Below are 24,489 nucleotides of genomic sequence, written 5' to 3' on the forward strand. Positions count from 1 at the left end.
GTGCCGTGCGCATATAAACCGGGGTTAATAACGTTACTGACTTCACGAGCCGTCGTAGTTAAATATTTTTGTTCATTGACCACTAACGGCAGACGTTAATGTTGGTTCCGATATTATTTGCGAGATTTACAGATTTCCTGTTTTTCGTCATAATTATCCTATCTTGTAATACAATATTTTAGTTATTTATTAATACCTTACCTTTGTTGAATGTTAAACAGACCCCAAAATTATAATTATATGCTTTAATATAAATATATTAATAAGTACATTTATATACACTTAAATTTTTCAAAATACAGCTCGCTCACGGTTGTTATTTAATTTCGACATGCGTAAGATTGTGGGTTCTAATAACGTGGTGCACACCTGTGTATCGTATTTTTATACGTATCGATCGGGCTATATGAGCTGTTAACTCGCAATTAATGTCGCATGCCTATATTGTAGAATTTTCGGCATTCTCCAGGAGATTTTAATTTTGTGGTGACGGTGTTCGCATCATATTTCCTTCGCTCCATGCATGATTAACTTTCCACGCGGGTACATATTTATACTTTCACGCATGTACGCACACGTATAGACATATTTTCAGATTATATATTATATTAGATTGAAAATTTATACTTTTAGATTTTTATATAAGCCGACATGGAGAGGCTAAAAAGACTTTCTGATATCTTAAATCGTTTTGTAAACATACGTTCACTCATTACACTTTTGTTGTCGAATCTATGAATTTCTTTATCTTGCGTCTAACAAATAAACGATAGCGCATATAACATAACATAGCAGCAGCGTATAAATATACACTAATATACAGCATTGTTGTGTGCGTCCTCGAGAAATTACATTAATATTGCACGCCGCGCTGCGCATTTGGGATTTTATCGGATGCTATATTTATTAACCGGCCGCCACGAGCGCCTGTTCCTTCCATGAGGTAATTGGATGTCTATACCTCCGAAAAACTTCGCGGTCTATTCGTAAATCGATATATTTCGCGTCTGTGACAGGTGCCGGCTCGTCTGTGTAAATTTGTCATGTCCGTGAGTCCAAAGCTCCAAAAATAAGCTCCCTCGCTACGGTCGGTAGTATAGCTAACCTCCGTTTATATCGTAACCCTTTGACTCGATCCTATCGCGTTTCTTTAATTAGAGCACCCCTAGCGAGATCAAAGTGCATAATTAATATCTGATTACTCAGGTATTTTTTATACAACGTCAATATAGATATTACTATTTTTCTATTTGAATTGTGTGTTCAACATTTGTCATTGGAAAACTAGTCTTATTATTTTAACTTTATATATTGTTATGGTTTCCATAAAATAATTATAAGTTTTGAGTGAAAGTTTTACGAAAATATATAATTGACGTCAAGAACGTATATAATTTATTTAAACAGAATATCTTACAACAAAGCATTTTCTTTCAACAATTGCTATTCAAGTGTATAAGACAGTTGTCGCATAGTCGTTCAAACGAGAGATAACTCTAACATTAACTTCTAGTAAAAATTAACGACGCGAGATAAGTTATCATTGTATTTGTATTTCTTAGTCACGGTAAGGTATATTAGTCACCATTGTATCGTCTACTTTCCTCACTTTAATAATGCTTTTATCCTGTTGAAAATATTGACATGGCTATAATTAAGCTAATAATTATGATAGTTCTTTTACGGGGTACATTTGGAGTGACGTAAAAGACCTTATCGGCCGCTTTCTGGTCAGCAAATTTTTCATGTCCTTACGATATTAGGTCAACTATTTGTAAAATCTGCTGTCGGGTAGATCCCGAGTTTCTGGTCTGCGCAGGCGATTTGAATAAAGGACCCTGACCGCAGAATGCTAACTATATCGCGTGTGCAAATCCCGAGAGCGGGAGGAAACGTTACAAGTATAATTGCGTTCGTTGGCGAGTTCGTATTTGCCACGAACCTACGCAAATGCATACGCAAACGTTCCGTAATTTCAGGTCAGTTATCGTTTTCACCAGTTCCAATTTAATTACAATGGAAGGTTCCGTTACAAAACGGAATATACCATCGTTAACATACGACGGTTGCTCGTACACAAATACGATCGTCAGTATAACGGAGTGACGTACGGGCATTCATGCACAAAATGTAGCTCGTCGTCTTTTTAAAATTGAAATTCGTTTCAATGAACGACGACAATAACGTATACATAAATGATATTATATAATATTAATGGAATTATGCGCCAACATGTAATATTCCCGTACGCTTGTGTCATTTTTAAATTAAAATCCGCTTTACTAAATATTAATAATGAGTATAATAATATTAATAAAGAGTATAAATAATATTACGCGATATTAATGTATTATCGGTAATGTGCGTATCCACGTGCACGATAGCGGATAAAAACCAGATTAACTTGCTGGCTTTTCATCGTTACGCCGGTGAACGTATGCCGTTTCACGCACCGCTACGTTGTGCCCGTATACTGACCGTAGTAGTACAACGTTAAAATCAGTTATTATCGGCGAGTAAACGTGGCGGCAACATTTAACGCTTAATTATTTTACCGCGGTGCGCAATGTGGCGTGTCAATACGAAAATGTGCCCGTCGTTTATATATATATATAATATAATATCTATATAATATATAATATATAATAATTATATTAATATATATTATATAATATATAATAATATATAATATATATAATATATAATATATAATATGTATATGTATATATATAGGTTTCATACAACGTAAAAAGACTTCAAAGCATAACGTGAAAGCGCGATGGAAAAGTCGACGTCACATTTCGCATAACTCTGCAGGCATCGACATTACGTCTTGTACGTGCTCGATACACATTTTCTATTTAGTCTGCAAAATGCCAGGAGCAAATTCGACATGCAAATATCGTCCGACAAGATATTATCGATTTCCTTTCTAATCTTGATTCTCTGCACACTCTCGATTGTCGAAGAAATTATCTTCCGTGCAATCTACAATCAGGTTGCGTATATCCGACGACACACACGCAACATTTTCTCATATACGAAATTAGTGTTATCTTTCTTTTTTAATGTTTTATTTTCGGTTTAGTCCACAAAACAGCAGACGTCGAGTCGCACGCACGCACGCAGGAAGCGATGTGTGTCACGCGGCAGATTCACGCTCTGACGGCGACACGGACGCGAAGTAATTGCAATTAAAATTTGTTTCGCGAAATTGTTTAGCCGCGCCCACGTCGCGCGCGCGGGCGGCGAGAACTTTTATCCCACGCTTGTTTCGCCTTTATCTTAATCCCCCGGCAAATCGAAAGTTGCCATTAGGACCTCCGATTTTCCCCCCTTTTTTCTCTCTCGATTGTAATTAACGATTCGCGTCCAATAACAACGGATCACGCGCTGTCGTGATCGAACGGATTACCGTAAATCGAAACTGTCGAGATGTTGCTTTCGATACATCAAATATAAATGCAATTTTTCTCTATCATGGGTAACGCGTAATGCCCGTATCACACTAGCGGCTCGCGGCCGCGACTGCGATTGCGATTTCGTCTCTTGACTAATGAGAAATGCCCGAATTGCCAGCAGCTTCTTTCTCATTGGTCAAGGGACGAAATCGCAATCGCAGTCGCGGCCGCGAGCCGCTAGTGTGATACGGGCATAACGCAACTCTCATATCTTTGGAAATTTGTTGTTGATTTATGGGGCGTTAAATTATTGCGTAATATAAATCAATCATTCTTTTACTTACGAAACATATCGAGAATAGTTGCTTTAATATTACTTGGTACCTAAGATGACTTTAATTATATTTTTCGTTTACACTTTATTATACATTAGCTTATAATTTAGAAAGGCGAATCATAAGGCTATAATCCAATTGAGACAATTGGATCTAAATTGCTTTAGCGAAATAAAATTATACGACACAGCCGCATATTACCCCATAAATATATTTTCTTTCCACGTGCGGAATACGCGATATAGATATTTAAACGCTTACTGTTGCATTAAATACGAAGATCTATTCTCTCCCGAGTTCGATTTGTGCAGCAGCTTTCCATGGTCTCTAAAAATCATCGCATATGCATTATGACTGATACTTAAATGTGTGTGACGTGTGTAAAGCAAATTCGGGTTTCGGGATGATTATCGGTAATATTTCCGGTACACCCGGCTGTTAATAATGCTTCTATTATTAATGAACGAACTCGCGCACGAGCGCGGTGTTAACGGTCTACCAGGCGCGGGGGACAATATCGTCACGATGCCCGTAATGCACCGTATGGGACAGGTGACGTGTAATTGTAAACTCGATCAAAAAGGCCGCGACTGCCAATGCGATCGGCCAATGCCGCATGTGCCGGCCGCGTTTGCCGTGTCATATATGCGCCCGTACTATATCTGCCCCGCCCGTCACGCGCAGGGATCATTCGGCGAGTTTTCGAAATATTCGAAATCATTAAAAACGCTGTTGACAGAGAAACCCCGCCTCGATTTCGGATTTATATTTCGACGCCCGAGTTCGACGTCCGAAATATCTCGCGTAATAGCCGCCGAAATACGAGCAACGCGATTTGCATTTTAACGTGTATAGAAATAAGCTCGCGCCGCATGCAAATCCGGGTTTTTGTTGCCAATTTATTAATACACGGAGATTCCAGGTTCGTTTCGGCGAGAGATGAATTTTGTGCGTTTTTTTTTTAAACTGGCACATTTTGAATGACTTCAGGAAGGAAAGCGAAACGCATTCGGCGCGCGTGTGAAAGTATAACGTTATCGGGAGAATAAATATTTCCTTACACGTAAGACTTAATACGAAGATTGAACCATCTCTATGACAATATGATGACCGATAATCTTCGCGCTTTTATACGGCACATGGATACTCACATGTTAATGGTATCTCAAGGATATCGAACCAGTTCTATGACCTACCACTACAACGTCTATAAAACTGCTGCACTCACTTTCGTGCGAACAGAAACTTTCTCAGGGACGTAATACCGATGGCGTGTGTCTAATGAGTCGCAATTAGTCTGCGAATAATATCGCTTATTAATACTGCACGATGAATAGAATGCCATGAACATCGAGAAACATTTTACTATTTTATATAACGATATAAAATTTAAATGGCCTATCTCCGTGTTAGAAATTAAAATCTGCATTGTTATACATTATTAAATCTTCATTTACAGGCTTAAATTTTATTCCCGAAATGAAACGTTACGTATTAAATATTCTTCCGTTACGTTAAAACGGTTAAAATACAGTCGTTCGATTATTTTATATCGCGTTTTAATTAATTCGGATCGCCTCGCTGTATCTCTTTTTTTATATCACGTGCGATATTTCTGGCGTGTAACGCGACGAATTTGCGGAACGAGTAGAATAACGTATTAAAATATCTTTTACCCAGCAACGAGCTTGCGCACGGGGCGTCATAACCCGAAACGTAAAGAACGATACGAGCGATGGCGGACCATCGCGAGCGACAAGATTTATAAGGCTCTCGCCGGGCCGCCATAAAGCTTGAGAATTCTATTTATTTCGCGCACGCGGGGCCAAATGTGGGCCGGACGCGCGATGAGATAAATTTACGGTCCTTTTTAGGCATCAAATCTGGCGGGTCGGCGAAGTTTGGCTTGCAGCCAGCGGAGGCCTCGGCCACTGCGAGAGCCGAGATACACCAACACGCGAACGCGGCATTATGAGGATATTTAATTTGTGCTTCGCGCCGTTATATTTCACTCGGCGTTGATGGAATGGCTTGTTCTCTCACGATTCCCCGTTTCTGCGTGGCCTAGACGTGATTTACTGTGATCTCTATCAAGCCGGCTTCAAAATACGCGTTGATTCCATTTTTTTTACCTTCCATCTCCCTTTTCTGTCCCCTCTTCTCCTACCTTCTGTCTGTTACCTTCTTTTGGCTCTCTCTCGAAACAATCCTATTTTCATCTCCACGTGTCTGCGTCCTATCCTATGTTACACATTGTGATTCATTTTTCATTCGGCAGCGAGAGGATTAGCATCGTACGTCATCGCGAATGGAGGAGATCAATTTACGTTCGTTTATAATTTAGAATATTTTTTTTATACATTTCAGGAATTTTCACGCTTTGATAGATTACGGAGAAAAATGGCGTACTAAATTTTCGTCGCTGTATCTGTAGTTGGACAAAGGTAGAACTCGCTTTCGGCGAGTGTTCCGTAAAATTGCGGGGCTTTTTAGCAGCGTGGTATATAATTAACGTTTCCAGCAGGATGATGTTGAAAATCTGCGATGTTAAGAATTCCACTACGAATGAATGTTTAACGGCGAGCGGACGGTTGCGTTTACCTCCGCGATTATCCGTGATAATAATTAACGACGCGTATTTTAATAAATCGTTTATTATTGTTATTGCGAGTGCAGTCGCGATAATCAAGGGAAATCATTACGGAATGCAATCCGGTTATAATAATAAAAGCGCGTATAATAATGACGGGAATAATAAAATAGGACACGAAACACATAAATGTTTATTATTTTCGTTTAAATTCGTGTCTGAAGATGAACAAGTGATATATCTTTTCATATCTTACAAGTTATATTTGTATCTTTCGATATAAATACCTTAAATATAAATAATAAATAATTCAAAATATGATAATTTCTTTTATTTTATAGTTAAACTTTTCTTAACGTAGCGAACAATATTTGGAGATTATACGAAAAAATATTAAATGATATTTAAACGGAAAGTCTTGAAATGATATTCAATTATAGAAATGTATGTGTACGATCTCTCTTTGAGACTTTTCGACATATTTCTTTTTTATTTCTTTCAAATATGTTTCAAATTTCACTAATTAATTTATAGTCTATATAGATAAACAAACATGTGTTTGTCCAAGTACTCAAAGGCTTGTAAATTACAATTAAATATTCCCAGTGAACTTATATTTCAGCTGAACGGTTAATCAGATCCATTTTTAACCTGCACGTCTGGTAGTATATACGTGTAACGTAACCCTGTCGTTTATAGACGACTCGAAAATACGTAAAATGGGTGGTGTGGCTATTCGATTGCATTCAGAGAGAATGGCGTGTCGCGGATTTAAAGCGCGGCGTATTAAAATTTCACGCCACCAACGTGTCGGGGACGACTACTAATTTCGCGACGGTGCAGAGCGGGCGGCGCGCGGGATTCATTAGTACCAGTAATTTCATTCCGTACTGTAATCCGCGCCTGATTCACCCCGCGCGTACGTACGTATGCGCTATGCGCGCGCCATTATTCTGTTACATAGCTTTGTAAAGATCTCTGCGTCATTCCCACGGGCAAACGGGGAGAGATATATGTATGTATGCACGGCCGGGGTCGCCCCTCCCTAAACAAGCGCCTCTTATTTTCTGCTCTTGTGCAAGATTATTATTCCGCGGCGATGCAGTGCACAGGCACACGCACGCATACATACCTACGCTTAAATAGCCATTGTTGTGTACCGTCGAAAGGTCGATCGATCGAGAGACATGGCGCTTTCATCTTGTAATAATGATGGACCGCGAGCGCCTCTTTATGCGCTATCCTTCATTACGACACGATTGACTGCTCTTTCTCGACTGTATTTTATCTCTCGTTGGAACACTCTTACCTTCCTATCTCGCAGATGTCTAACTGATTTCGTAAAATAACTGATACGTTCCGTACGTACGAAGAGACCTTATCGGTTCTGTTAAAGATTCATATTTTTTTGGATCAATATCATCTTGTCTCATGTTAGATATTTCGATCTTTAATCGATTTAAGAATATAGCTCTTGCAATTAATTTTCATTCCCAAAATTAGCCTATAATAATGACATTATGATTAACACGTATATTTTTATCCTGTTTATCGGTGCTTGTGTTTTTATACCAAATCTTCAGCAATATTTGCCGCCTTCTAAATAAACGCGAGAACTATGAATAAGCAATGTCGTCGCTTTTGAACGGCGACCGTGAAAGTGTTTCAGCACAAAAGGAAGACGCGAAAACACCGAGGCCGAGAGTGATTCAATAAGGATAGCGTGTGTGCATGAGTTACATGGAAGAGAGGCAGAACGTGAAAGTCTTGAAAGTTTTGAACGTAACGGCTGTTCGTAGTTGTTTCGCCCGTCAATTAGGCACGCTTCATTGATCGCGTTAATAAACCTGTTGTCGGGCGTCGCTTATGTTTAGATGGACTAATGTTCCGCGTGGAAGCTATCAACAATTCAGACAACTGTATGATACCAATCTTTCGATCAATAGCTACTCATATTCGAACAAAGTAGTTTTATTTATTATAGTAGTTTTGCTGTATTATCAACCGATGGAAAGCGAATTAAATATAGATTAAAGCCAATTTTACTCGTTTTACCACACATATATTTTTATAAATAATGACGGCGTATATAAAAAGAATATACGGAGTACATTAATATATAAATGAGATCATATTTGTTCCGTGTTAATGGAAATAATTTATATTAATAAAAATAAAACTTCAATAAAAATAATCTGAAATATCGAGAATAAAGAATGTTATCCGAGGACTAGATATACACAGGTAACCTGCTTACAATTAGAACAATAGTTTCTAATCATTAATTTCTAATCAAAATGTTATCTTTATGTTTTAAATATACGTAAATGTATGAAATAAAATTTATACAAGAACGAAGCAATTAGTGACAAAATATTGGTTGGTTTTTTTCGGTTTAACGTGAGCCACATATAAAGGATATTTTTATTATAGGTACTTCTATCTTTTGCATTTATAAAAGAAGCGTTCTGGCGTTTCTTTTTTGCAATCGTCAGTGAAAGCGACAAACCTCGATTTCTGCGCCAACGTCGAGCAACGTAACGGCGAAAGGCTTAACAGTTCGCGAAAGATACAACCCAGAGCGGTGCTTTGGAGGCTTTCGCGTAATGACGTGGGTAATCTATGAAAGCAACGTCGCCACGCGTGAAAAAGTAGGACGGATCGAAATATCGATCACCGAAGAGCGATAATGACTGGCGATGGATTCGAAAGCGGAAGATGCCGGGCACAACCTTTTCAAACGACTCTCATTTTCTCCGTCCTGATCCGTGATTACTCCCGCATCATTTGTCCTTGCTCTCCGCGCCACAAAAGCAGCTTTGCCTTTAATCTCCGTTGTAACATAAAGCCCTGTTCAAGACTGTTCGTTCTGTATAATAATGTTAATGTTGCACTTTATACACTTTTTTACATGTCCTCTCGTTATTTATAAAAATATCTTTACAACTAACATTAATTTTCACATTTAATTTGTTTTCTGTAATTGATTCACGTTCAACTAAAATTTTCATTAAACTTGATGGAAAAAATTTATTAGTGAGTTTAATCAACACATAATTCTTGGAATTAATAATTTCACAGTTTTAAATAACAAAGTCTGTATTGATGGACAGAAAATCGTGTGCATCCTGTCCAAGATATTCGGTCTCTTTGGGATCAATAAGAAAGATGTGTTTGTCATTTCGCGTATACTAATTGCAATTTTTTAAATTTAAAAGCGACTGTGTAGTGGCGTGTAATATCCGAAGTAGTCAGTAGGTAATTGAAAAAGTCGGAAGAAATCGTGGAGACAACGTGTCGATCGCAACAGGGTGAGGCGTGACGTGCAGGAAAAGCGAAAAAGTAAAGACTGCCCACATAAAAGTTTTACGAACCGTCGCGGCACCGCCTCGTTGCATCTGTTCACGCTTTATTCGGCTGTTTTTCGCTATTTCGGACTCGTCTGCGCCGCGAAGCTTACATCCCGCGTGTAAATTAACTCCCAAATCGTAAAAGGAGCCGCGCAGCAATGACTCCGCCGTTCTCCTTCTACCGAGCCCTCTTCTCTTATCCAGCTCCCTGTTCCTTTTTAATGACGCCGCTCTTTCCTAGAAGTATGATCTTCTGGGACCGATGTTTATAGACCGGCAGCCTTTTTTTCGGACGTATACGACAGATAAAACGTCTCGCCTAACGAATTTGCTGAGATCACTGTGACGGCGAATTGCTTAGTTCAGTGCTTTTTTTTTATTATTGGTTGAATGGCCATTGAGAGAGAGAGAGAGAGAGAGAGAGAGAGAGAGAGAGCCAAAACTGACTCTTTTACTCTTGGCTTCTCTAAATTCTTTTCTTTTTCTACGTTAATTACAAAGATGAGACATGAATCGCGCGTTTTGAATGTTTATGGCAGGAAAACAAACTACATCCTTGACAGGAAACATTTGTAATACGCAAACATACGGCTTTAAAGTTACACTATTTCGAAATTTAAGAATTAAAATCTTATTTAGTATTTAATATTTAAAAAAATTACGGTAGGTGTCTTCTTTTGCATACTTGAAAAAATAATCCCTGAAGAATAGATCGTTTTGTCCGCAAAAAGAAGTGCGGGTTGTTTCCACGTTTTTTCTATGCAGTACTCTCGCGAGTTTCCGTGCGATGCCACTCGAAATCGGCTACCGGGTATAAATTTCAGTTGCCTTCACGTGTGTTTTGTCTGTGGTCACGCAGCACGAGGGACGCACGGTAGAGCGATTGTTATTAATTCTGTCTCCTGGGTGCCACTAATATTCATTTGGCCAGTGGATAGGGACGTACCAAGAGCCGCCGATACCACTCGAGTCCCCGGAAAACGGAGTATCTACAACGGGCGAATAACTCAATATCGACGTCGGTTGATACCGTAGGGACGAGACCCGCGACCGCTTCCGTGCGTATTTCCTCTATTTTTTCCCTGTCTCGCCTATTCTCACTTTTCGCGGATGTAGCGTCGAATATAGCGCGGATTTAAATTCAGTCCATTGACTCTCGACTTTCTCGCGGCGACTATTACTGATTGAGGTCGAAAACCGTGGCCATTTTTATCGAATTTCCGAGAACGCACGAACGACGGTTCTTGTTTCTTTTTTTGTATTTATGTATTCGAGATTAGATAGAAAGTACGTAATGTATTATTTAATTCTCATTCATGTACACGCTTTTCGTATATATTTGCAATATTATTTAAATGTATTTTAGACATTTGCAATTTTAGTAGAAATTGGAAAAATTTGTTTGGACGTGTATATTGGATCAATTGTATTCGTTATCTTGATTAGGACGATTGTCTCTTCAGTTATAATTGATATTTCCGGCATGTACGCTCAAGTTTAATTTCCTGCCGAGGATGTAGTTTGCTTTCACGCCGTGAACATTCGGAACGCGACTCATGTCGTCTTTGTAACTAACAAGGGAAGTGCGAATATCTCCTTCGCGAGTATAAGCAAACGCGAAATTGTTCCTGCCGTGAAATCTCTCGTAATATGTTACCGGTCGGTCTCCTGAATACAAGTTCCGTCAGGATATGCTCTCAGTAAATAATTCCGCGCATCGGAAATTTCTATCGTGCTATCCGTCGCGTCCGTATTTTTATCTTCGCATATTCTTTCGTGCTTTCGAGAGATAATCTCTGAATATGTACCTCGGAGCAAGCACAACGATTTAAAATGACGGGAGGGAGGAAGAGGAGGAGAGAGAGAGAGAAAAAGAGAGGGAGGAGGGAAGAACAGGCTGAGGACTCCGTCCGAATCATCCTACTCGTATTTTTCTTCGTGAAATACGTTCCGCGGCGAAGGATTTACCTGATGCCATCCCTCCCGCAGCGACGTACATAAACCTCGAGAAATTAATCCCTCAGGATAAGACAGTATGACGAAGCGAGCGTGGAGGCAAGATGGAAAGGGTCCTCTTTTCTTTTTTTTTCTTTCTACGCGCGAGAAGCAACCCGATGTCTCGCGCTTGCTGAGCAACGATTAACCCAAAAAGTATATACGACTCCCCGCGCCCCTTACTTTCCGCGATCTTTTTTTATTCCTTTCTTTCAGTCCCCGTCGCCCTTTTATTCCACATTTTATTTACGGTCTTCCTTATCTATCTTTTACGTATTTTCGCTCTTTGATAGAAATTGTTTCTAGATATTTATAAATTAGTGGCATTTGACACGTGTTATATCGTAAATATACTGTCTCCTGTATAGTCGTCATATAATATTTTAGTATATTCCGGAGATTATTTAAAATCGGAAATTCTATCACGAAAATACCATAGCTTTCAAAATATAATTGATTAAAATTAGTCGAATGTATCGCATAAAGCTCTCGCTCTGTGTTCCATAACTCTGCATGCATGTATACTGTCATTCGTTACCAAGTTTTGCAGGTCAAGTGATATTGATTTTTAATTTAATTAACACACATGTAATTGATTAACTCTAAGGTAACTTACACACATAACAAATTTTTCATTTTACGATGAAATATTTGTTAGACGTAATATAATTCGATTTTGTTTTAAATAAGTATAAAGTCAAATCAACAAATTAATAAATCCTTAATTAATAGATTGTGAAAGATTTAGATGTAAAATTGGCGCGTTATAAAAATGAATACAATAATCATTAAACGCGCTTTTTATTAAGTCAATTATTTTACGGAATATACTATGTAAATTATTCTAGTGTTATATATTTTTATCACTTTACTGAATATATTCTAATTGTGTAATATTTTTTATCATTTTTTGCTATACATATTTCAAGACATTAAGTACATACATATCCTAATTTTTTTACGGCAATAAAATTATATAGTATGATTTTTTGCTATTTTGAGATACATGTCTACTTATATTCTGTACATTTGATAGCATTTTCATAGATACATTACCTTTTAAATTAAAATAATTTGTCACTCATCGACACGATGTACAGCAACGGAGTTAATCACGTTGCATCGACTATAACGTTAAACTACAAAATAAAAAAATTTAAATTATAGCAGCACTCAAAGTAATTTGTATTTTAAAAATAATTGTCGTGCGTGTGAATAATTGTCAGTGATTAATTCCGCGATAACATAACATAATAAATAACAGACTTACTTCATGGTTGTTCCGCCGACGCATAATGCTTCCTCGGGGTCTTCGCCTCCTCTCAGATTCCTCTATTCTTCGTTGTTGCTTGATAGCACTCAAAACTTATTCGCGAAAACACATCTAATTACGATCGCGTGCGCGCTGATCATAACGAGATTAAGATTGTCCAAAAAGAGATAATTAAAATTTAATGTTGCTCGGACAAATCGTCGTTTGAAAAGCATAAATCTCTTAAAATATGCGTACCATTGAACGATCGATGGCTTGCCATTTCTAAACCGCCGCTCGTTCTCTTCCGTAATTCGAAAGTGGTGAGCAAATTGCATTTATATCGGCGAACAATTTAAAGCGCGGTATGAAATGCATTGCAATCTTTAGAAATATTATCATTCAAAGTATGAAACGAATTTTGATTTTCGTCGACGATCGTTTTGATTGAACAGAATCGCGCAAAATATCTGCTTCGACGAACGATCATTGACTTGATACGTAAAATGATATTAATCGTGCGAACGAATAGTTTATTAATTGTCATAATCTCATTGAATAATCTTTAGTATATATATCAAGAAACACTGTGTACGCGCTGCGAGACACAGAACGTATATCTATATGAGCCGATGAGTTGAGATTGAGAAAACGGTAGCATTTTATTTGTCGCGATCACGAGAGGTAACAATGCTAAACCTGCCTGCCCGAGTTGCTTGCCGGCTCGAATCTCGAATGTAAAAAACAAAGAGACCTTGAAACACAACGACGCGGCGACGCGGCAAGCCACAACCGAAGTATTTAAAATATTACAAGTAAATCGCGGATGATAATTAATTGCGCTGGCAAATAATGGTTATTTGTCCGTAAGAGATAATGTTATAAAGGAATCATTTAATACTCCTTTTTAAATAAAAGTCTTAATTGAAGAATTATAAGAATCGTTATCATAGCTTTCGAGCTTACGAAATAAAGCTGAAAACGTGTTGTATAATAAGATTAATAAGTTATCCTAATTGATTTGAGAAGCATAATTGAAAGAATATTCGGCGTACATATTTCACAATTAAATATTTCGTGGAATATTTTGTGACGATGACGCGCGGCACGCCCCCACTCCCACGCGCTCCGCCGCGCCGCGCCGCGCGCCGCCCTGCCTGCCCTTGTTTTCGTTTCGGCGTACGGTCGCGCGCGGCGGTGTGCGTAGATGCGTCGTGCTTATCATTCGCTCGGCGAGTCTCTCGCGGGTATGTCGCTGCGTGAGTAGCTCCGTATTATTGTCTCGTTACCTTTCGCTAGCGGCAAGTACTACAAGACGCTAAACGTAATCGTTCTTTACGAACGCGTAGTTTATTCTAGCGATTTACTTTCTTGCACGTTAAACATTTTGCGACGGCCGCGAGTTCACTATCGCACGGCGCTCGTTTTTCGCGATATACAAGCATGCTATTGCGCATATGCAGTCATCTTTCTTCTGTAACGAGATATTAGTAGGATAACGACTCTGAATCGTTCAGTATGCCGCAGCTAACATTGTTCGAAACATCGCGAGAAGTACTACGAAATGCCAAAACGTAATTATCTCTCACGTATATGTAACTATTGTTTGCTCGCACGATTACTCTTACATTCGCGACTTGCTTGCAATATTTCAAATATTTCGTAACGGCTGGTACGCGGCGAGACTCGAGCCGGCAGGCAGTGGCGCGGTTGGAATATCACTATCTTTCGGGACAAGTTCTAAAAGAAAGTGCATTCCTTTGATACAATTAACAATTATTCGTTCGCACGATACTCTCCTACGTATCAAGTCAATCATCGACGCATTTTGCGCGATTCTCTTGCTCGAGTCGAAACGATTGTCGATAGAAATAAAAATTATTTCGGATGATAGTGTTTTTAAATCTTACAATGTATTTCGTATCGCGCTTTAAATTTTTCGCCCATATAAACGTAATTGCTAATTACTTTCGGATTACGAAAGCGTATGATACGCGAATTGTGAGTGATTAAAGTAACGGTAAACCATATATTTCGCGAGACTTATGCTTTTTGATCATGTTGCGTGGGCAATATTAAATTTTAATTATCTTTCTCTGGACAGTCTATCTTAATCTCGTTATGATGGACGTGTGTGAGTGTAATTAGATGTGTTTTCGCGAGTGAATGTTGAGTGCTATCAAGAAACAATGAGGAATGGGGGAATCTGAGAGGAGGCGGTGGTCCGGGGAGACATCGTGCACCGGCGGAGCAACCATGAGGTAAGTTTATTTTTTATATATTATATCTCATATTATGTCGCGGATTTAATCTCTGCTACTTATTTACGTGCGCGCGACAATTAATTTTTAAAATACTGATTATCTTGAATGCTATTATAGTTTATATTTATTTTTATTTTATAGTTCAACGTAATCGGTGCAACGTAGTTTTAACTCCGCTGTTGCGCATCGTATCGGTAAGTGACAAGTCATTTTAATTTAAGAAGTAATGGATCTGTGAAAATTGTATCAATTATATGTATAGATATTTGTATTAAGTTAAAAACATAAAAAAATATTCACAGATAAATATCTCGTTTCATAGATCTATTCCTTAAAAAATGGATGGGTTAATTGATTGATTAAAATATATATGTACCTAATCTTGGAATATATTATCGTTTATCGATTTATTTTGCGTAAGGATGCATACGTACGAAGCTTATAAAATAGAGTTCATTATCGGTGCATTATTCACTGGTTTTGTCATTTATTGGTAAATTTTGCTGCCTTATTACATGAATGAAATATTAATGACGGAATAAACCACTTGCCTAAAATTTGTAGGACAGAGTGGCAAATATAAATAAATGATGCAAGAGAATATTTTACTAATAGAATGAGCGTGATGAAAAGTAATAATGATAGAGCAATTTTTGGAATAAAAAGATAGTTTCCAAATTTAATAAAAATAATTGTCGTTTCTTCCACTTTTTATCAAGCACTTTACATATGAATACGAGAATTGAAAACCGTGAAGATATGATACATATTAATAATATTGTTTAAGCAAGTTTAAGGAAAAAAAAAGCAAAATTATAATAAATGAAATTGACGTTTCTTGCCGTTTCTTGACGTTTTCTTAGGATATCAACGTTTATCTGAATTTCTTTTCAAGCTGTTCATATTTTGTGGATGATGAAGATAGGAAAGGGGGGGGGGGAGGGAGCAGAGAGCAAGAGAGAGAATGTGGAATAAAAATTAATTGAGGTTGCATTGGACCTTGCTATATATCTTCCTTTCCAAGATTAGGTATTATATAAATTGATACAAAAAGATTTTTCTGTGTGTATATGCATTACGGCATAAATAAAATAAATAATTCATAGTATTCTAATTGCATAACATATTCTAATTAATTTAATAAGAAACGTGTTACTGATTAATTGTATTTATTTTTATAACGCGCCAATTTTATTTTAATTTTTCATAACCCATTCATATTTATTAATAGTTTGACTTTATATTTACTTGAACAAAAAAAAAAGAATGTTTTATGTAGATTATCTCAGAAAGTATAATTCAATTAGTTACATGTCACTAATTAAAAAATACTCGATACTGAAATATAATTTCTCATACATGTCGTATTACAAATAATTCCAACAATTCTAATATTTTGATGTAATACATTTCTTCGATTTATCATTTGAGATATTGAATTTAGATTCGATAAAGCGGAAATAATAATTGCGAACCGTTTATCGGATATTAAATACGAGGACATTAAATATTTCGATAGACTTCTGAATTTATGAAAAGAGGAATTAATATTAAAAAGAGTAGTACTGCTGAAGGTACTACGTCGATTGCGCGAGTTGTATACTTATTATAGATTCACTGTCCTTTCATATGTACAATGTAAAGGGAGCCCCTATTGTTTTGAGAAATTGTCATCCGTGTGTTTCCTCCTTTCATTTCCTCCGGCGATCGAAGGAAGCAATGTCAGCAACCCTATCCAACCCATCAGCCATTGAAACCGTTTGAGCTCAGCTGCACTGTACCCCACTCCCCTATACCCATCCACTCTTTCGCCGATTCTTCTTTCCGCTATCAATATATCTGCGGACTCTGCGGTCCACGCCATCTCCGATACAACCTCCCCCATCTCGAAGGGTACGGTACAACTATCGGTGGTACTCGCGTATTTTTCGACCGACCAATAACATCCGGCTTTACCTCCTCGCCACCGCCATTCCGAAGTACTTGGAAGTACGTTGTTACAGACAGGCGTATGTTATTTCCGCGCTTGTGCTTACCGTTTCCGATCCGCAATTTTCTTTCCCGTTTTCTCATATGCCGCCACTTGTGGGATTTGTGGGAGTTTTACTTACCTCTTGTGCGCGCGCGAGACGAGAGGAGAAGAATATACGTAAGTACGTGTGTATGTGTCGCGGGGGATTTGGAGTGTACGTTCCTGGCGCAATCTACGATAGGCTGCGCGAAAATTGCGGGCGAGAATTGCGGAGAGAACGTGGAGGCGAACGTTGAGGGGAAAGAAACATCGGAAGCTGTGCAAAAATGCGGGAGACGAGAATCCTCTTTGTGAGTCACGATCCATTCCCAGTCGCTGGACAGTCCGATCACGTGTTTCGCTCGCGAATATAAGAATAAAGCGAATACTTATTTTCGCTGTTGTCCAGGGACGTCGTATTTGCATTCGCGAAATCCCGCCTGTACGTGCATACGGTAACCTTCGACGAGCTCGAGAGATTTCTCGATAGGGAAAGAACGCCTCGACTGCTTCTTTTCGCGGTTTCCGCTAGTTACAGACGGCGTTGGAGGAAGCGAGAAAAAGATTCACCGTTTTTTGCGACAAACGCGAGTTATTTTTCCTATTCCTGCGAGCTACGTCTCTTTATCGCGATTCGCTGACCGAAATCGTTTTGTTTCTCGAATAATAAGTCTTGTTCGGTAGTTGCAAATTACTAATAGGATTTATCAAGATAAATATTCTTCAGTGACGATGATCATTGCACTTTAATGATGCCATCAATTAAAATAATGGTTATCACTCGATATTACACTGTTAAATTCGTAGTGTCAAACTATACTCAATTCAAGTCATTTTTAACTATTCCTGCACGGAGAGAATTTTCTCTTAAAATTTACCCTGAAATCATGGTAGTTGTGGGACAACATGTACCACCAAGAATTTTATGTGAGCTATTCTGATTAATATCCACCATAATAAGAAATATTAATATCTATTTCATTAAAATATAAAATATATTTGATTAATTTTACTAAAATATATCTAGGAAATTTCATTAATTTTTAAAAATTTACCAATCTGCATGGTAATTTTTATCACGTTGTTTGTAAAATGTCTTTTGTATATTTTAAAAATTCCTTGGTTGCCAAGTTGTCCCAAGTTTGTAGTGAATTTAAGGGTAAAATATAACAAAAAATTCTCTCCGTGTGTAGGTCGCTACTGCTCCTACTCAATATGTCGTTAGTTTAACTAAAACAATGATAATTTAATTATACCAATGGAGTTAAAATAATACAGTTTTGTGTTAAAATATAATAAATTTTGACACACATAATAGTTAAAAATAACAAAATGTTATTTAATTCAAGGTATTTTAAATATCCTTTAATATTTAGTATAAGATGGTTATAAGATTTTCTATAAAAATATTTTAATGTAGCACTTATTTCAATTATATACACATATAATTGACATCACAATTATTCCAGTTAAGTCTGTAAATCTTTGTCTTCTTTCTCGCAATCTCACTATAACTCCGTCCGTCAGACTACACCTGCGTGTGTATACCGTATGCCGTATGTTCGTGTGTACACGTTTCGAAGTTCTTTGTGCGTAGGGTCGCGTCCATGTCGGCAACAGCGAGAATCTAAAGGGAATAATGAATCCACGTAGCAACGTCGGTTCGCTCGTGTGCTTCGAAGGTCTTTTGCTGCCATTGGAAGGGAGAAAAGGGAGCCTGGAGAGAAGAAGCCTTAAGCTTTTCCCCGGCAGCGAGGAAACTTCGATAATCCTCGTCGTTTACGCTCACGTACATAGGTGCACGTTTCGCAGGGGTCCCTTTCCTCCTCTTGCCCTTCTCCCTCCTGTTCTTTGTGTCGTCGTCGTCGTCGGCGTCGTCGGCGTCGTAATTGGGGGACAGGGCAGCGCCAGGTCGATAACGGGGCACGTAAGTTAAAACGCGCGATAAAATCGTCGTTATTTGCTTGCTGGGCACGCGATCTTTTGTATCTTACTGTAAAAAGATAGCATCTAACTCTTTGCACTTTGATTAGCGCCCGTATCTCCTCGGCGTTTCGATTTGGACAGATTTGTTTCCGCGTCACTCGCGGCTTTCTACGTACGTGAATAATGCATGAATAAGTTTATCATACGTGGAAATGGTGGAAAGTGTGTGTTCATAAATATTTAAGGTGCTTACGTTCAATGTAAAAGCTGACGTTAGCACGATTTGCTGTATCTGGTAGATTCAACTGTGAGGGTCTTTTACACGAGAATACATACGTTGACGCTTCATATACGATGCTTTGCTGCATGTAAATTTGTGAGAGTCTGATAAGATAAAATGAATATCGACGGTGACAATAGTAGATCGTAAAAATGTATGCAGAGTTGTATTGATATTATCCTGCTAATATAATCGAACAATTGTATATCTTTCCTGCGTGCGGTGGTGGTGGTATCTCATACCTATATTAATATTTAAAATTTATAAAAAATTTGGAAAGACTTGAAAGAATTTTTTGCTATTCTAAGAGATTCCGGGGATATCCTTTCACGTCATATTCTTTACGAATTCGAATGTAAAATGTAACAAAGGAATTTACGAAGTTGTACTCCCGCGGCGGGCCATGGTATTGGAGGTGGACACGATATAGCGGAACTTTAAAATTCACCCCGGCGACTTTAGCTACGTTCCGACGAAAGTTTTATAATCCCGCTTTCCTGCGACCACGTAGGTGAGCTCATGTCGCTCCGGTCGAGGTATATAAGTCGAAAAAGGGGTTGCACACGGCGACAGGGGTTAAGAGACGCGGTGCTGAAGTTGTCATACGAGAGAGGATGAGAGAGAGAAAGAGAGGTCGGGCAAGAAAAATAAGAGCAAGACGGTCACGGAGCCGAATTACACGACACGGAAACGAACGGTGCAGCTGAACTTGTAATCAAGAAAAAGGAAAAGGCCAGCGAGGAACGAGGGTAAAGATCTACTCTTGTGGCTAGGAATGAAAAAGAGATAGAAGGAAAGAAAAAGCAATTTTGGAAAAAAATTCATTTTTTTTTAAGTTTGTACTTTTCTATGAAATGCAATTCTTCTGGTCTCTTTCTCTCGAGATTTACCAATTAAAATTTTACATGTAAATGTGCCCGGAAATAGCGCCGTTTATCACAATCAAATCAGGAAATATTATATAAGATAAGACAAAAGTCGTTTCGAGCGCAGAATTAGATACAGTACACCGGCCATCAAGGAAGGGCCGAGTTACACTTGTAAATCACACTCGACTAGGCACCAATCGCGTAAACTCTCGGTGCAAGACAGCGGGAGAGCAAGCGAGGGGGGTGGAGGGGCTGAGTGCTTTCGGTTGGCAGCCAGGAATCGCTGAATCGAACACAATTTCTCTGCGGGCGTTCGGGACGTAGAGAGTGAGCGCAGTAATCTGAGATCGCTTAAGGTGGTTCATGCATTTGCCGGTGCGCAGCACGATAATTGATTGCGCGACTCCTGATTAGGGTTTCCGATCATTTGACACCCGCTCTGTCTGCAATTCGCGCCAGGGTGGTACCCCGTCTCGCTTCTGTTAGCACTCGAGTAGAAGAGCGTATATAGCGGAGGAATATCTAAATTGCTTTAAAATCGGTCATTTTCCTTCCTTTATCTCATAATCGCATCATATGATATAAAAATTTTTTTTATATTATATTTGTATTAATTTTGATATTTTTATCACACGAGTGCAAATATATGGATTAAAAATCGCATTTAGCACTATCTTTAAAATTAAAACGCTGTTTTTTTTACAGTATAATTAATATTACTTTATGAAAAAAATTAATGAGTAAGAAAAGGCAACAACTTTCATTCCTCTCATATTCTTTTAAAATAATATTATATCAGTTTCTTCATAAATATATAACGGCTGTGCTTCAAACAATTAAATAGTTGATAATCTATATTATGACGACGATAAACAGCAATTGTTCGTAATTTTGGCGAATTACCTTCACGCAACCCATGTATGTACGTGCATTTTTTAACGTGAGAGCGTATTTCGAATATATGCGTGGAATATATGCGTGCGCGCGAGAAAAGCGAGAGATATTTTTGTAATCCACACACGTCCGGAACTCGTAAGCGCTGTCCAATTTTTCAGTACGGTCAAGTTGGCGAGGACTCCTTCAATTTCTGCTCGTTTCATCTCGCACCCTCATTGCAGGTTCCCGTTTCCGTTCCCGTGTCTGCAACGTTTTCTGTATCCCGAGGAACTAGTAGCACCACCTTCACCCGAGGAAACGCGCGCGAGCGATCGTTACCGAGCCAGAAAGTTTCGCGGATCGATCCCACGTGCAAGCTGAATTGCTCTCCGCCAACCCTCTCCCCCTTTTACTCTCTTTCGCCTGCAATCCCTCTCATTATTCTTTCCAGCCGCGCTTTGTTAAGGTGTGCGTCTCGACGTTTATCGTGCGGTACGATACAGAGATATATTCTTGCTCTGTCTCACCAAACCGTCGTGCTTCTTCAGTTATCACTGGTCTTATGTGTCTTTTCCGCCTTCTCTCGTTTTCTCTATCTCTTTCTTTTAACTGCGCCTTTGTTTCGTGTCTCGCTACTTTTTTTCCGTAAACTCTCGATCGATTATAGCTCGCAGGGAACGAGGTTTTAAATGTCTTGATGAAAGTTTAGAGACTTTACTACCCCTCTTTTCCTTTCTCTTACACTCTTATTTTTTGAAACATTCTCTCTATCGCTCGTGTGCAATGGAGAAAAATTTCGACGTTATTTCAAAGTTCATTTTCAAAGTAATTTTTCTCTTTGAATAATATTCTCTCTTTATTCTTTTTATTTTGGTTTTACGAACGGGGAAAATTTATCGTTCGCTTGTTCACCGTTGCGCCGTTGTTTACTCGAAAAACATCGTGTTACATACCGTGACCCAGTTTCGTACTAAAGAGGAGCGAAGGGAATGTTAAGTACAGTTGTCTTAAAATTATCCCGTGCTAGCGTAGCAAAGTGCACGCGTTTCGAGTTCGTGTAGCGCGCGTTTAGAGTTACTTGAGACTCATCTTTCGTCATTTTATTCAAAACTGTGTTCGTCTTAGTAAGATCGCTATTATCTGATGTCTTAATGTGAACCAGCACTGAGTTTCCATCAGAGATGACTTTCGACACATTGTTCCACATAGATCTCCGCAGTGACATTTTACATAAATTCAACGAATAAACGATCTTTCTCTCTCTCTCTCTCTCTCTCTCTCTCTCTCTCTCTCTCTCTCTCTCTCTCTCTCTCTCTCTCTCTCTCTCTCTCTCAAATAAATATAAAAATGAAATTAATGAAATTTACAAGTACCTTTCCACGATGAAAAATGATATTACCGCCTCTACATTCCACATAACGTTTTTAATGATCATTTAATATTTGTAGCAGGCAACAGTGCGGAAAATTCAATGGAATCGAGAGGCGTGAATATCCGCGCGGCTGTGAATGGTGTTAATGGTCAGAGAAATTTTCGATATTATCGTTCGGCCACTCTCATACGATTCACCGAAAATTCCCGTTGACGTTCGAAAGAATAATTTGCACCGAAAGCTAACTTAAATAAATTTATTGCCGATTTATTCCCACATATTAATGCAAAATTACTGTTGATGTTGAATTTTAATTTAACGTTAATTTATTAACATTGAGTTCTTATATATTCTCATTTGTTTTCATGCTTAAATAAACTATGAAGAGATTGCATATTTTAATTATTATCAGTTAAAACGAGCATTCGCTAACGATAGTTTTTATTTACCGGTAATTTAATATTTTTTATTTAATTTAGTACTTACAAACAATACGCTTTTTATTTAAAAATCCGATGTCGTACAAAATTTTAAATTGTAATTTGCATTTAGAAGTCAATCACATGACTCGAATATTTGGAAAAAATTGAATTATTTAACAATTTAGAATATAATGTATCTGCTCTGACGGGATTCGTGTCGGTTATAATCGAAGGTGATATCGTGCCAAATTAATTTTTTTGCCGTCGCTCTGTCGTTACGTGCCGCGCGCAAACACCACACCCGATGGTTTTTCGAGAGCCATTCGCGAGGCAATCGTCGAATCGTTTTGCGGAACCAGCCGGAATATCGCGGGGCATACGCGTTTAATCGAATCGTAAATCCATTCCTCTCCTCCGTTCGCGCGGAACAGCTCGAAAATTGCATGCAAATGCAGAAATATTCCGGCGAGAGCGCGCGCGCCCCGTGATTTCTTATCGATTCCCGACGAGCGCTTTTCCTCTCTCCTGCCTTTTCTACTCTTCGATCCTTCGTCGTTCGCACGCTTTTCCATTTTCCGACTCTTTTAGTGTTTTCAACTACCTATTCCTATTCTTTCTCTCTTTCTCTTTTTATTGATCAGACGCTCCGAAACGTTATAAGGCGGGATCGCAAAACGAAATTTTGATCACGTTATAGTTTATTTTCTTTTCTTTGATTTCGAAACAGAGTTCTTCATAGATACATGTGTGTGTGTGTGTGTCGATGATGTTCGGAAGTATCGGTCCGCCGCGGATGTAGGTCAAACTTCACCATCGCCGGTCGGAAACTTTTCGTCGAGTTGATAGAAATACAGGGTGCAAAAGTCGTATATCGATTTGTGCCCGTATACGAGATTCCATTCGTTCGTGTATCGACGATCAATTAAGAGAAGTCGTTGGGGAAAATGTGAAAGCTTTAAAAGCCTTTCAAATTAAATAAAGGCCATTGTATTTAAAGTATTCAGCTAAATAAACTTGTGACTGCTCGCTTTTCCAGTCCAGAGCGACACGGCCAAATTAATCGCGCTTCGGAAAAGAGGAGAGGAGAAATGTAGAGATTTCTGGCTAAAGTAGTTATGAAATTATAGTACATTTGTGTTGTTTTCGCGTGCATACAAAATATACCAACAACGTAATTTGGGATTGTCACGTCTCCCATTGCCAATACACTTAGTTAAATTAGCATGTAACGCAATAACGTTAACGAGAATATCCTCGCAAATCTATAATTTTGTCGAGTTTTGTACTATCGGATTAATATATTTAACGCAATCTATCTTTCAATTTCTTTTTACAAATGAGATTATGTAAAAATATATTTTGACACATCTTGACACATCTCGCGATTATAACTTATTTTTTTTCATAATGCATTTTATAAATATTATTTCCAGACATTTTGGATTGATTTATTATTGGCAATCTCGCTAAATGTTCAATCTCTTACATTTTTAGTACTTTTATTTTTTTCTCTGAACAGATTAACATGCTTTCACCCATTATTATA

General features: G+C 38.2%; 1 protein-coding gene across 5 annotated transcripts in view; it reads left to right on the plus strand.

The window, feature by feature from the left end:
• The window catches only part of LOC139768339 (uncharacterized), a 391,369-nt gene that overhangs the window by 6,434 nt on the left and 360,446 nt on the right, over positions 1-24,489 (plus strand). The window contains exon 1 of one of the 5 annotated variants that reach the window (XM_071698421.1): positions 15,363-15,381. The exons of the other annotated variants lie outside the window; for them this stretch is intronic. The gene's annotated coding sequence lies outside the window, so the exon portion shown is untranslated. Of the gene's footprint in view, positions 1-15,362; positions 15,382-24,489 lie in introns of those variants that run through there. 5 annotated transcript variants of the gene reach the window in all.

This window comes from Temnothorax nylanderi, unplaced genomic scaffold (assembly GCF_030848795.1).
Source record: "Temnothorax nylanderi isolate EJ_2023f unplaced genomic scaffold, tnyl_v1.0 TNYL_tig0015_pilon, whole genome shotgun sequence".
NCBI classification, from domain to species: domain Eukaryota; kingdom Metazoa; phylum Arthropoda; class Insecta; order Hymenoptera; family Formicidae; genus Temnothorax; species Temnothorax nylanderi.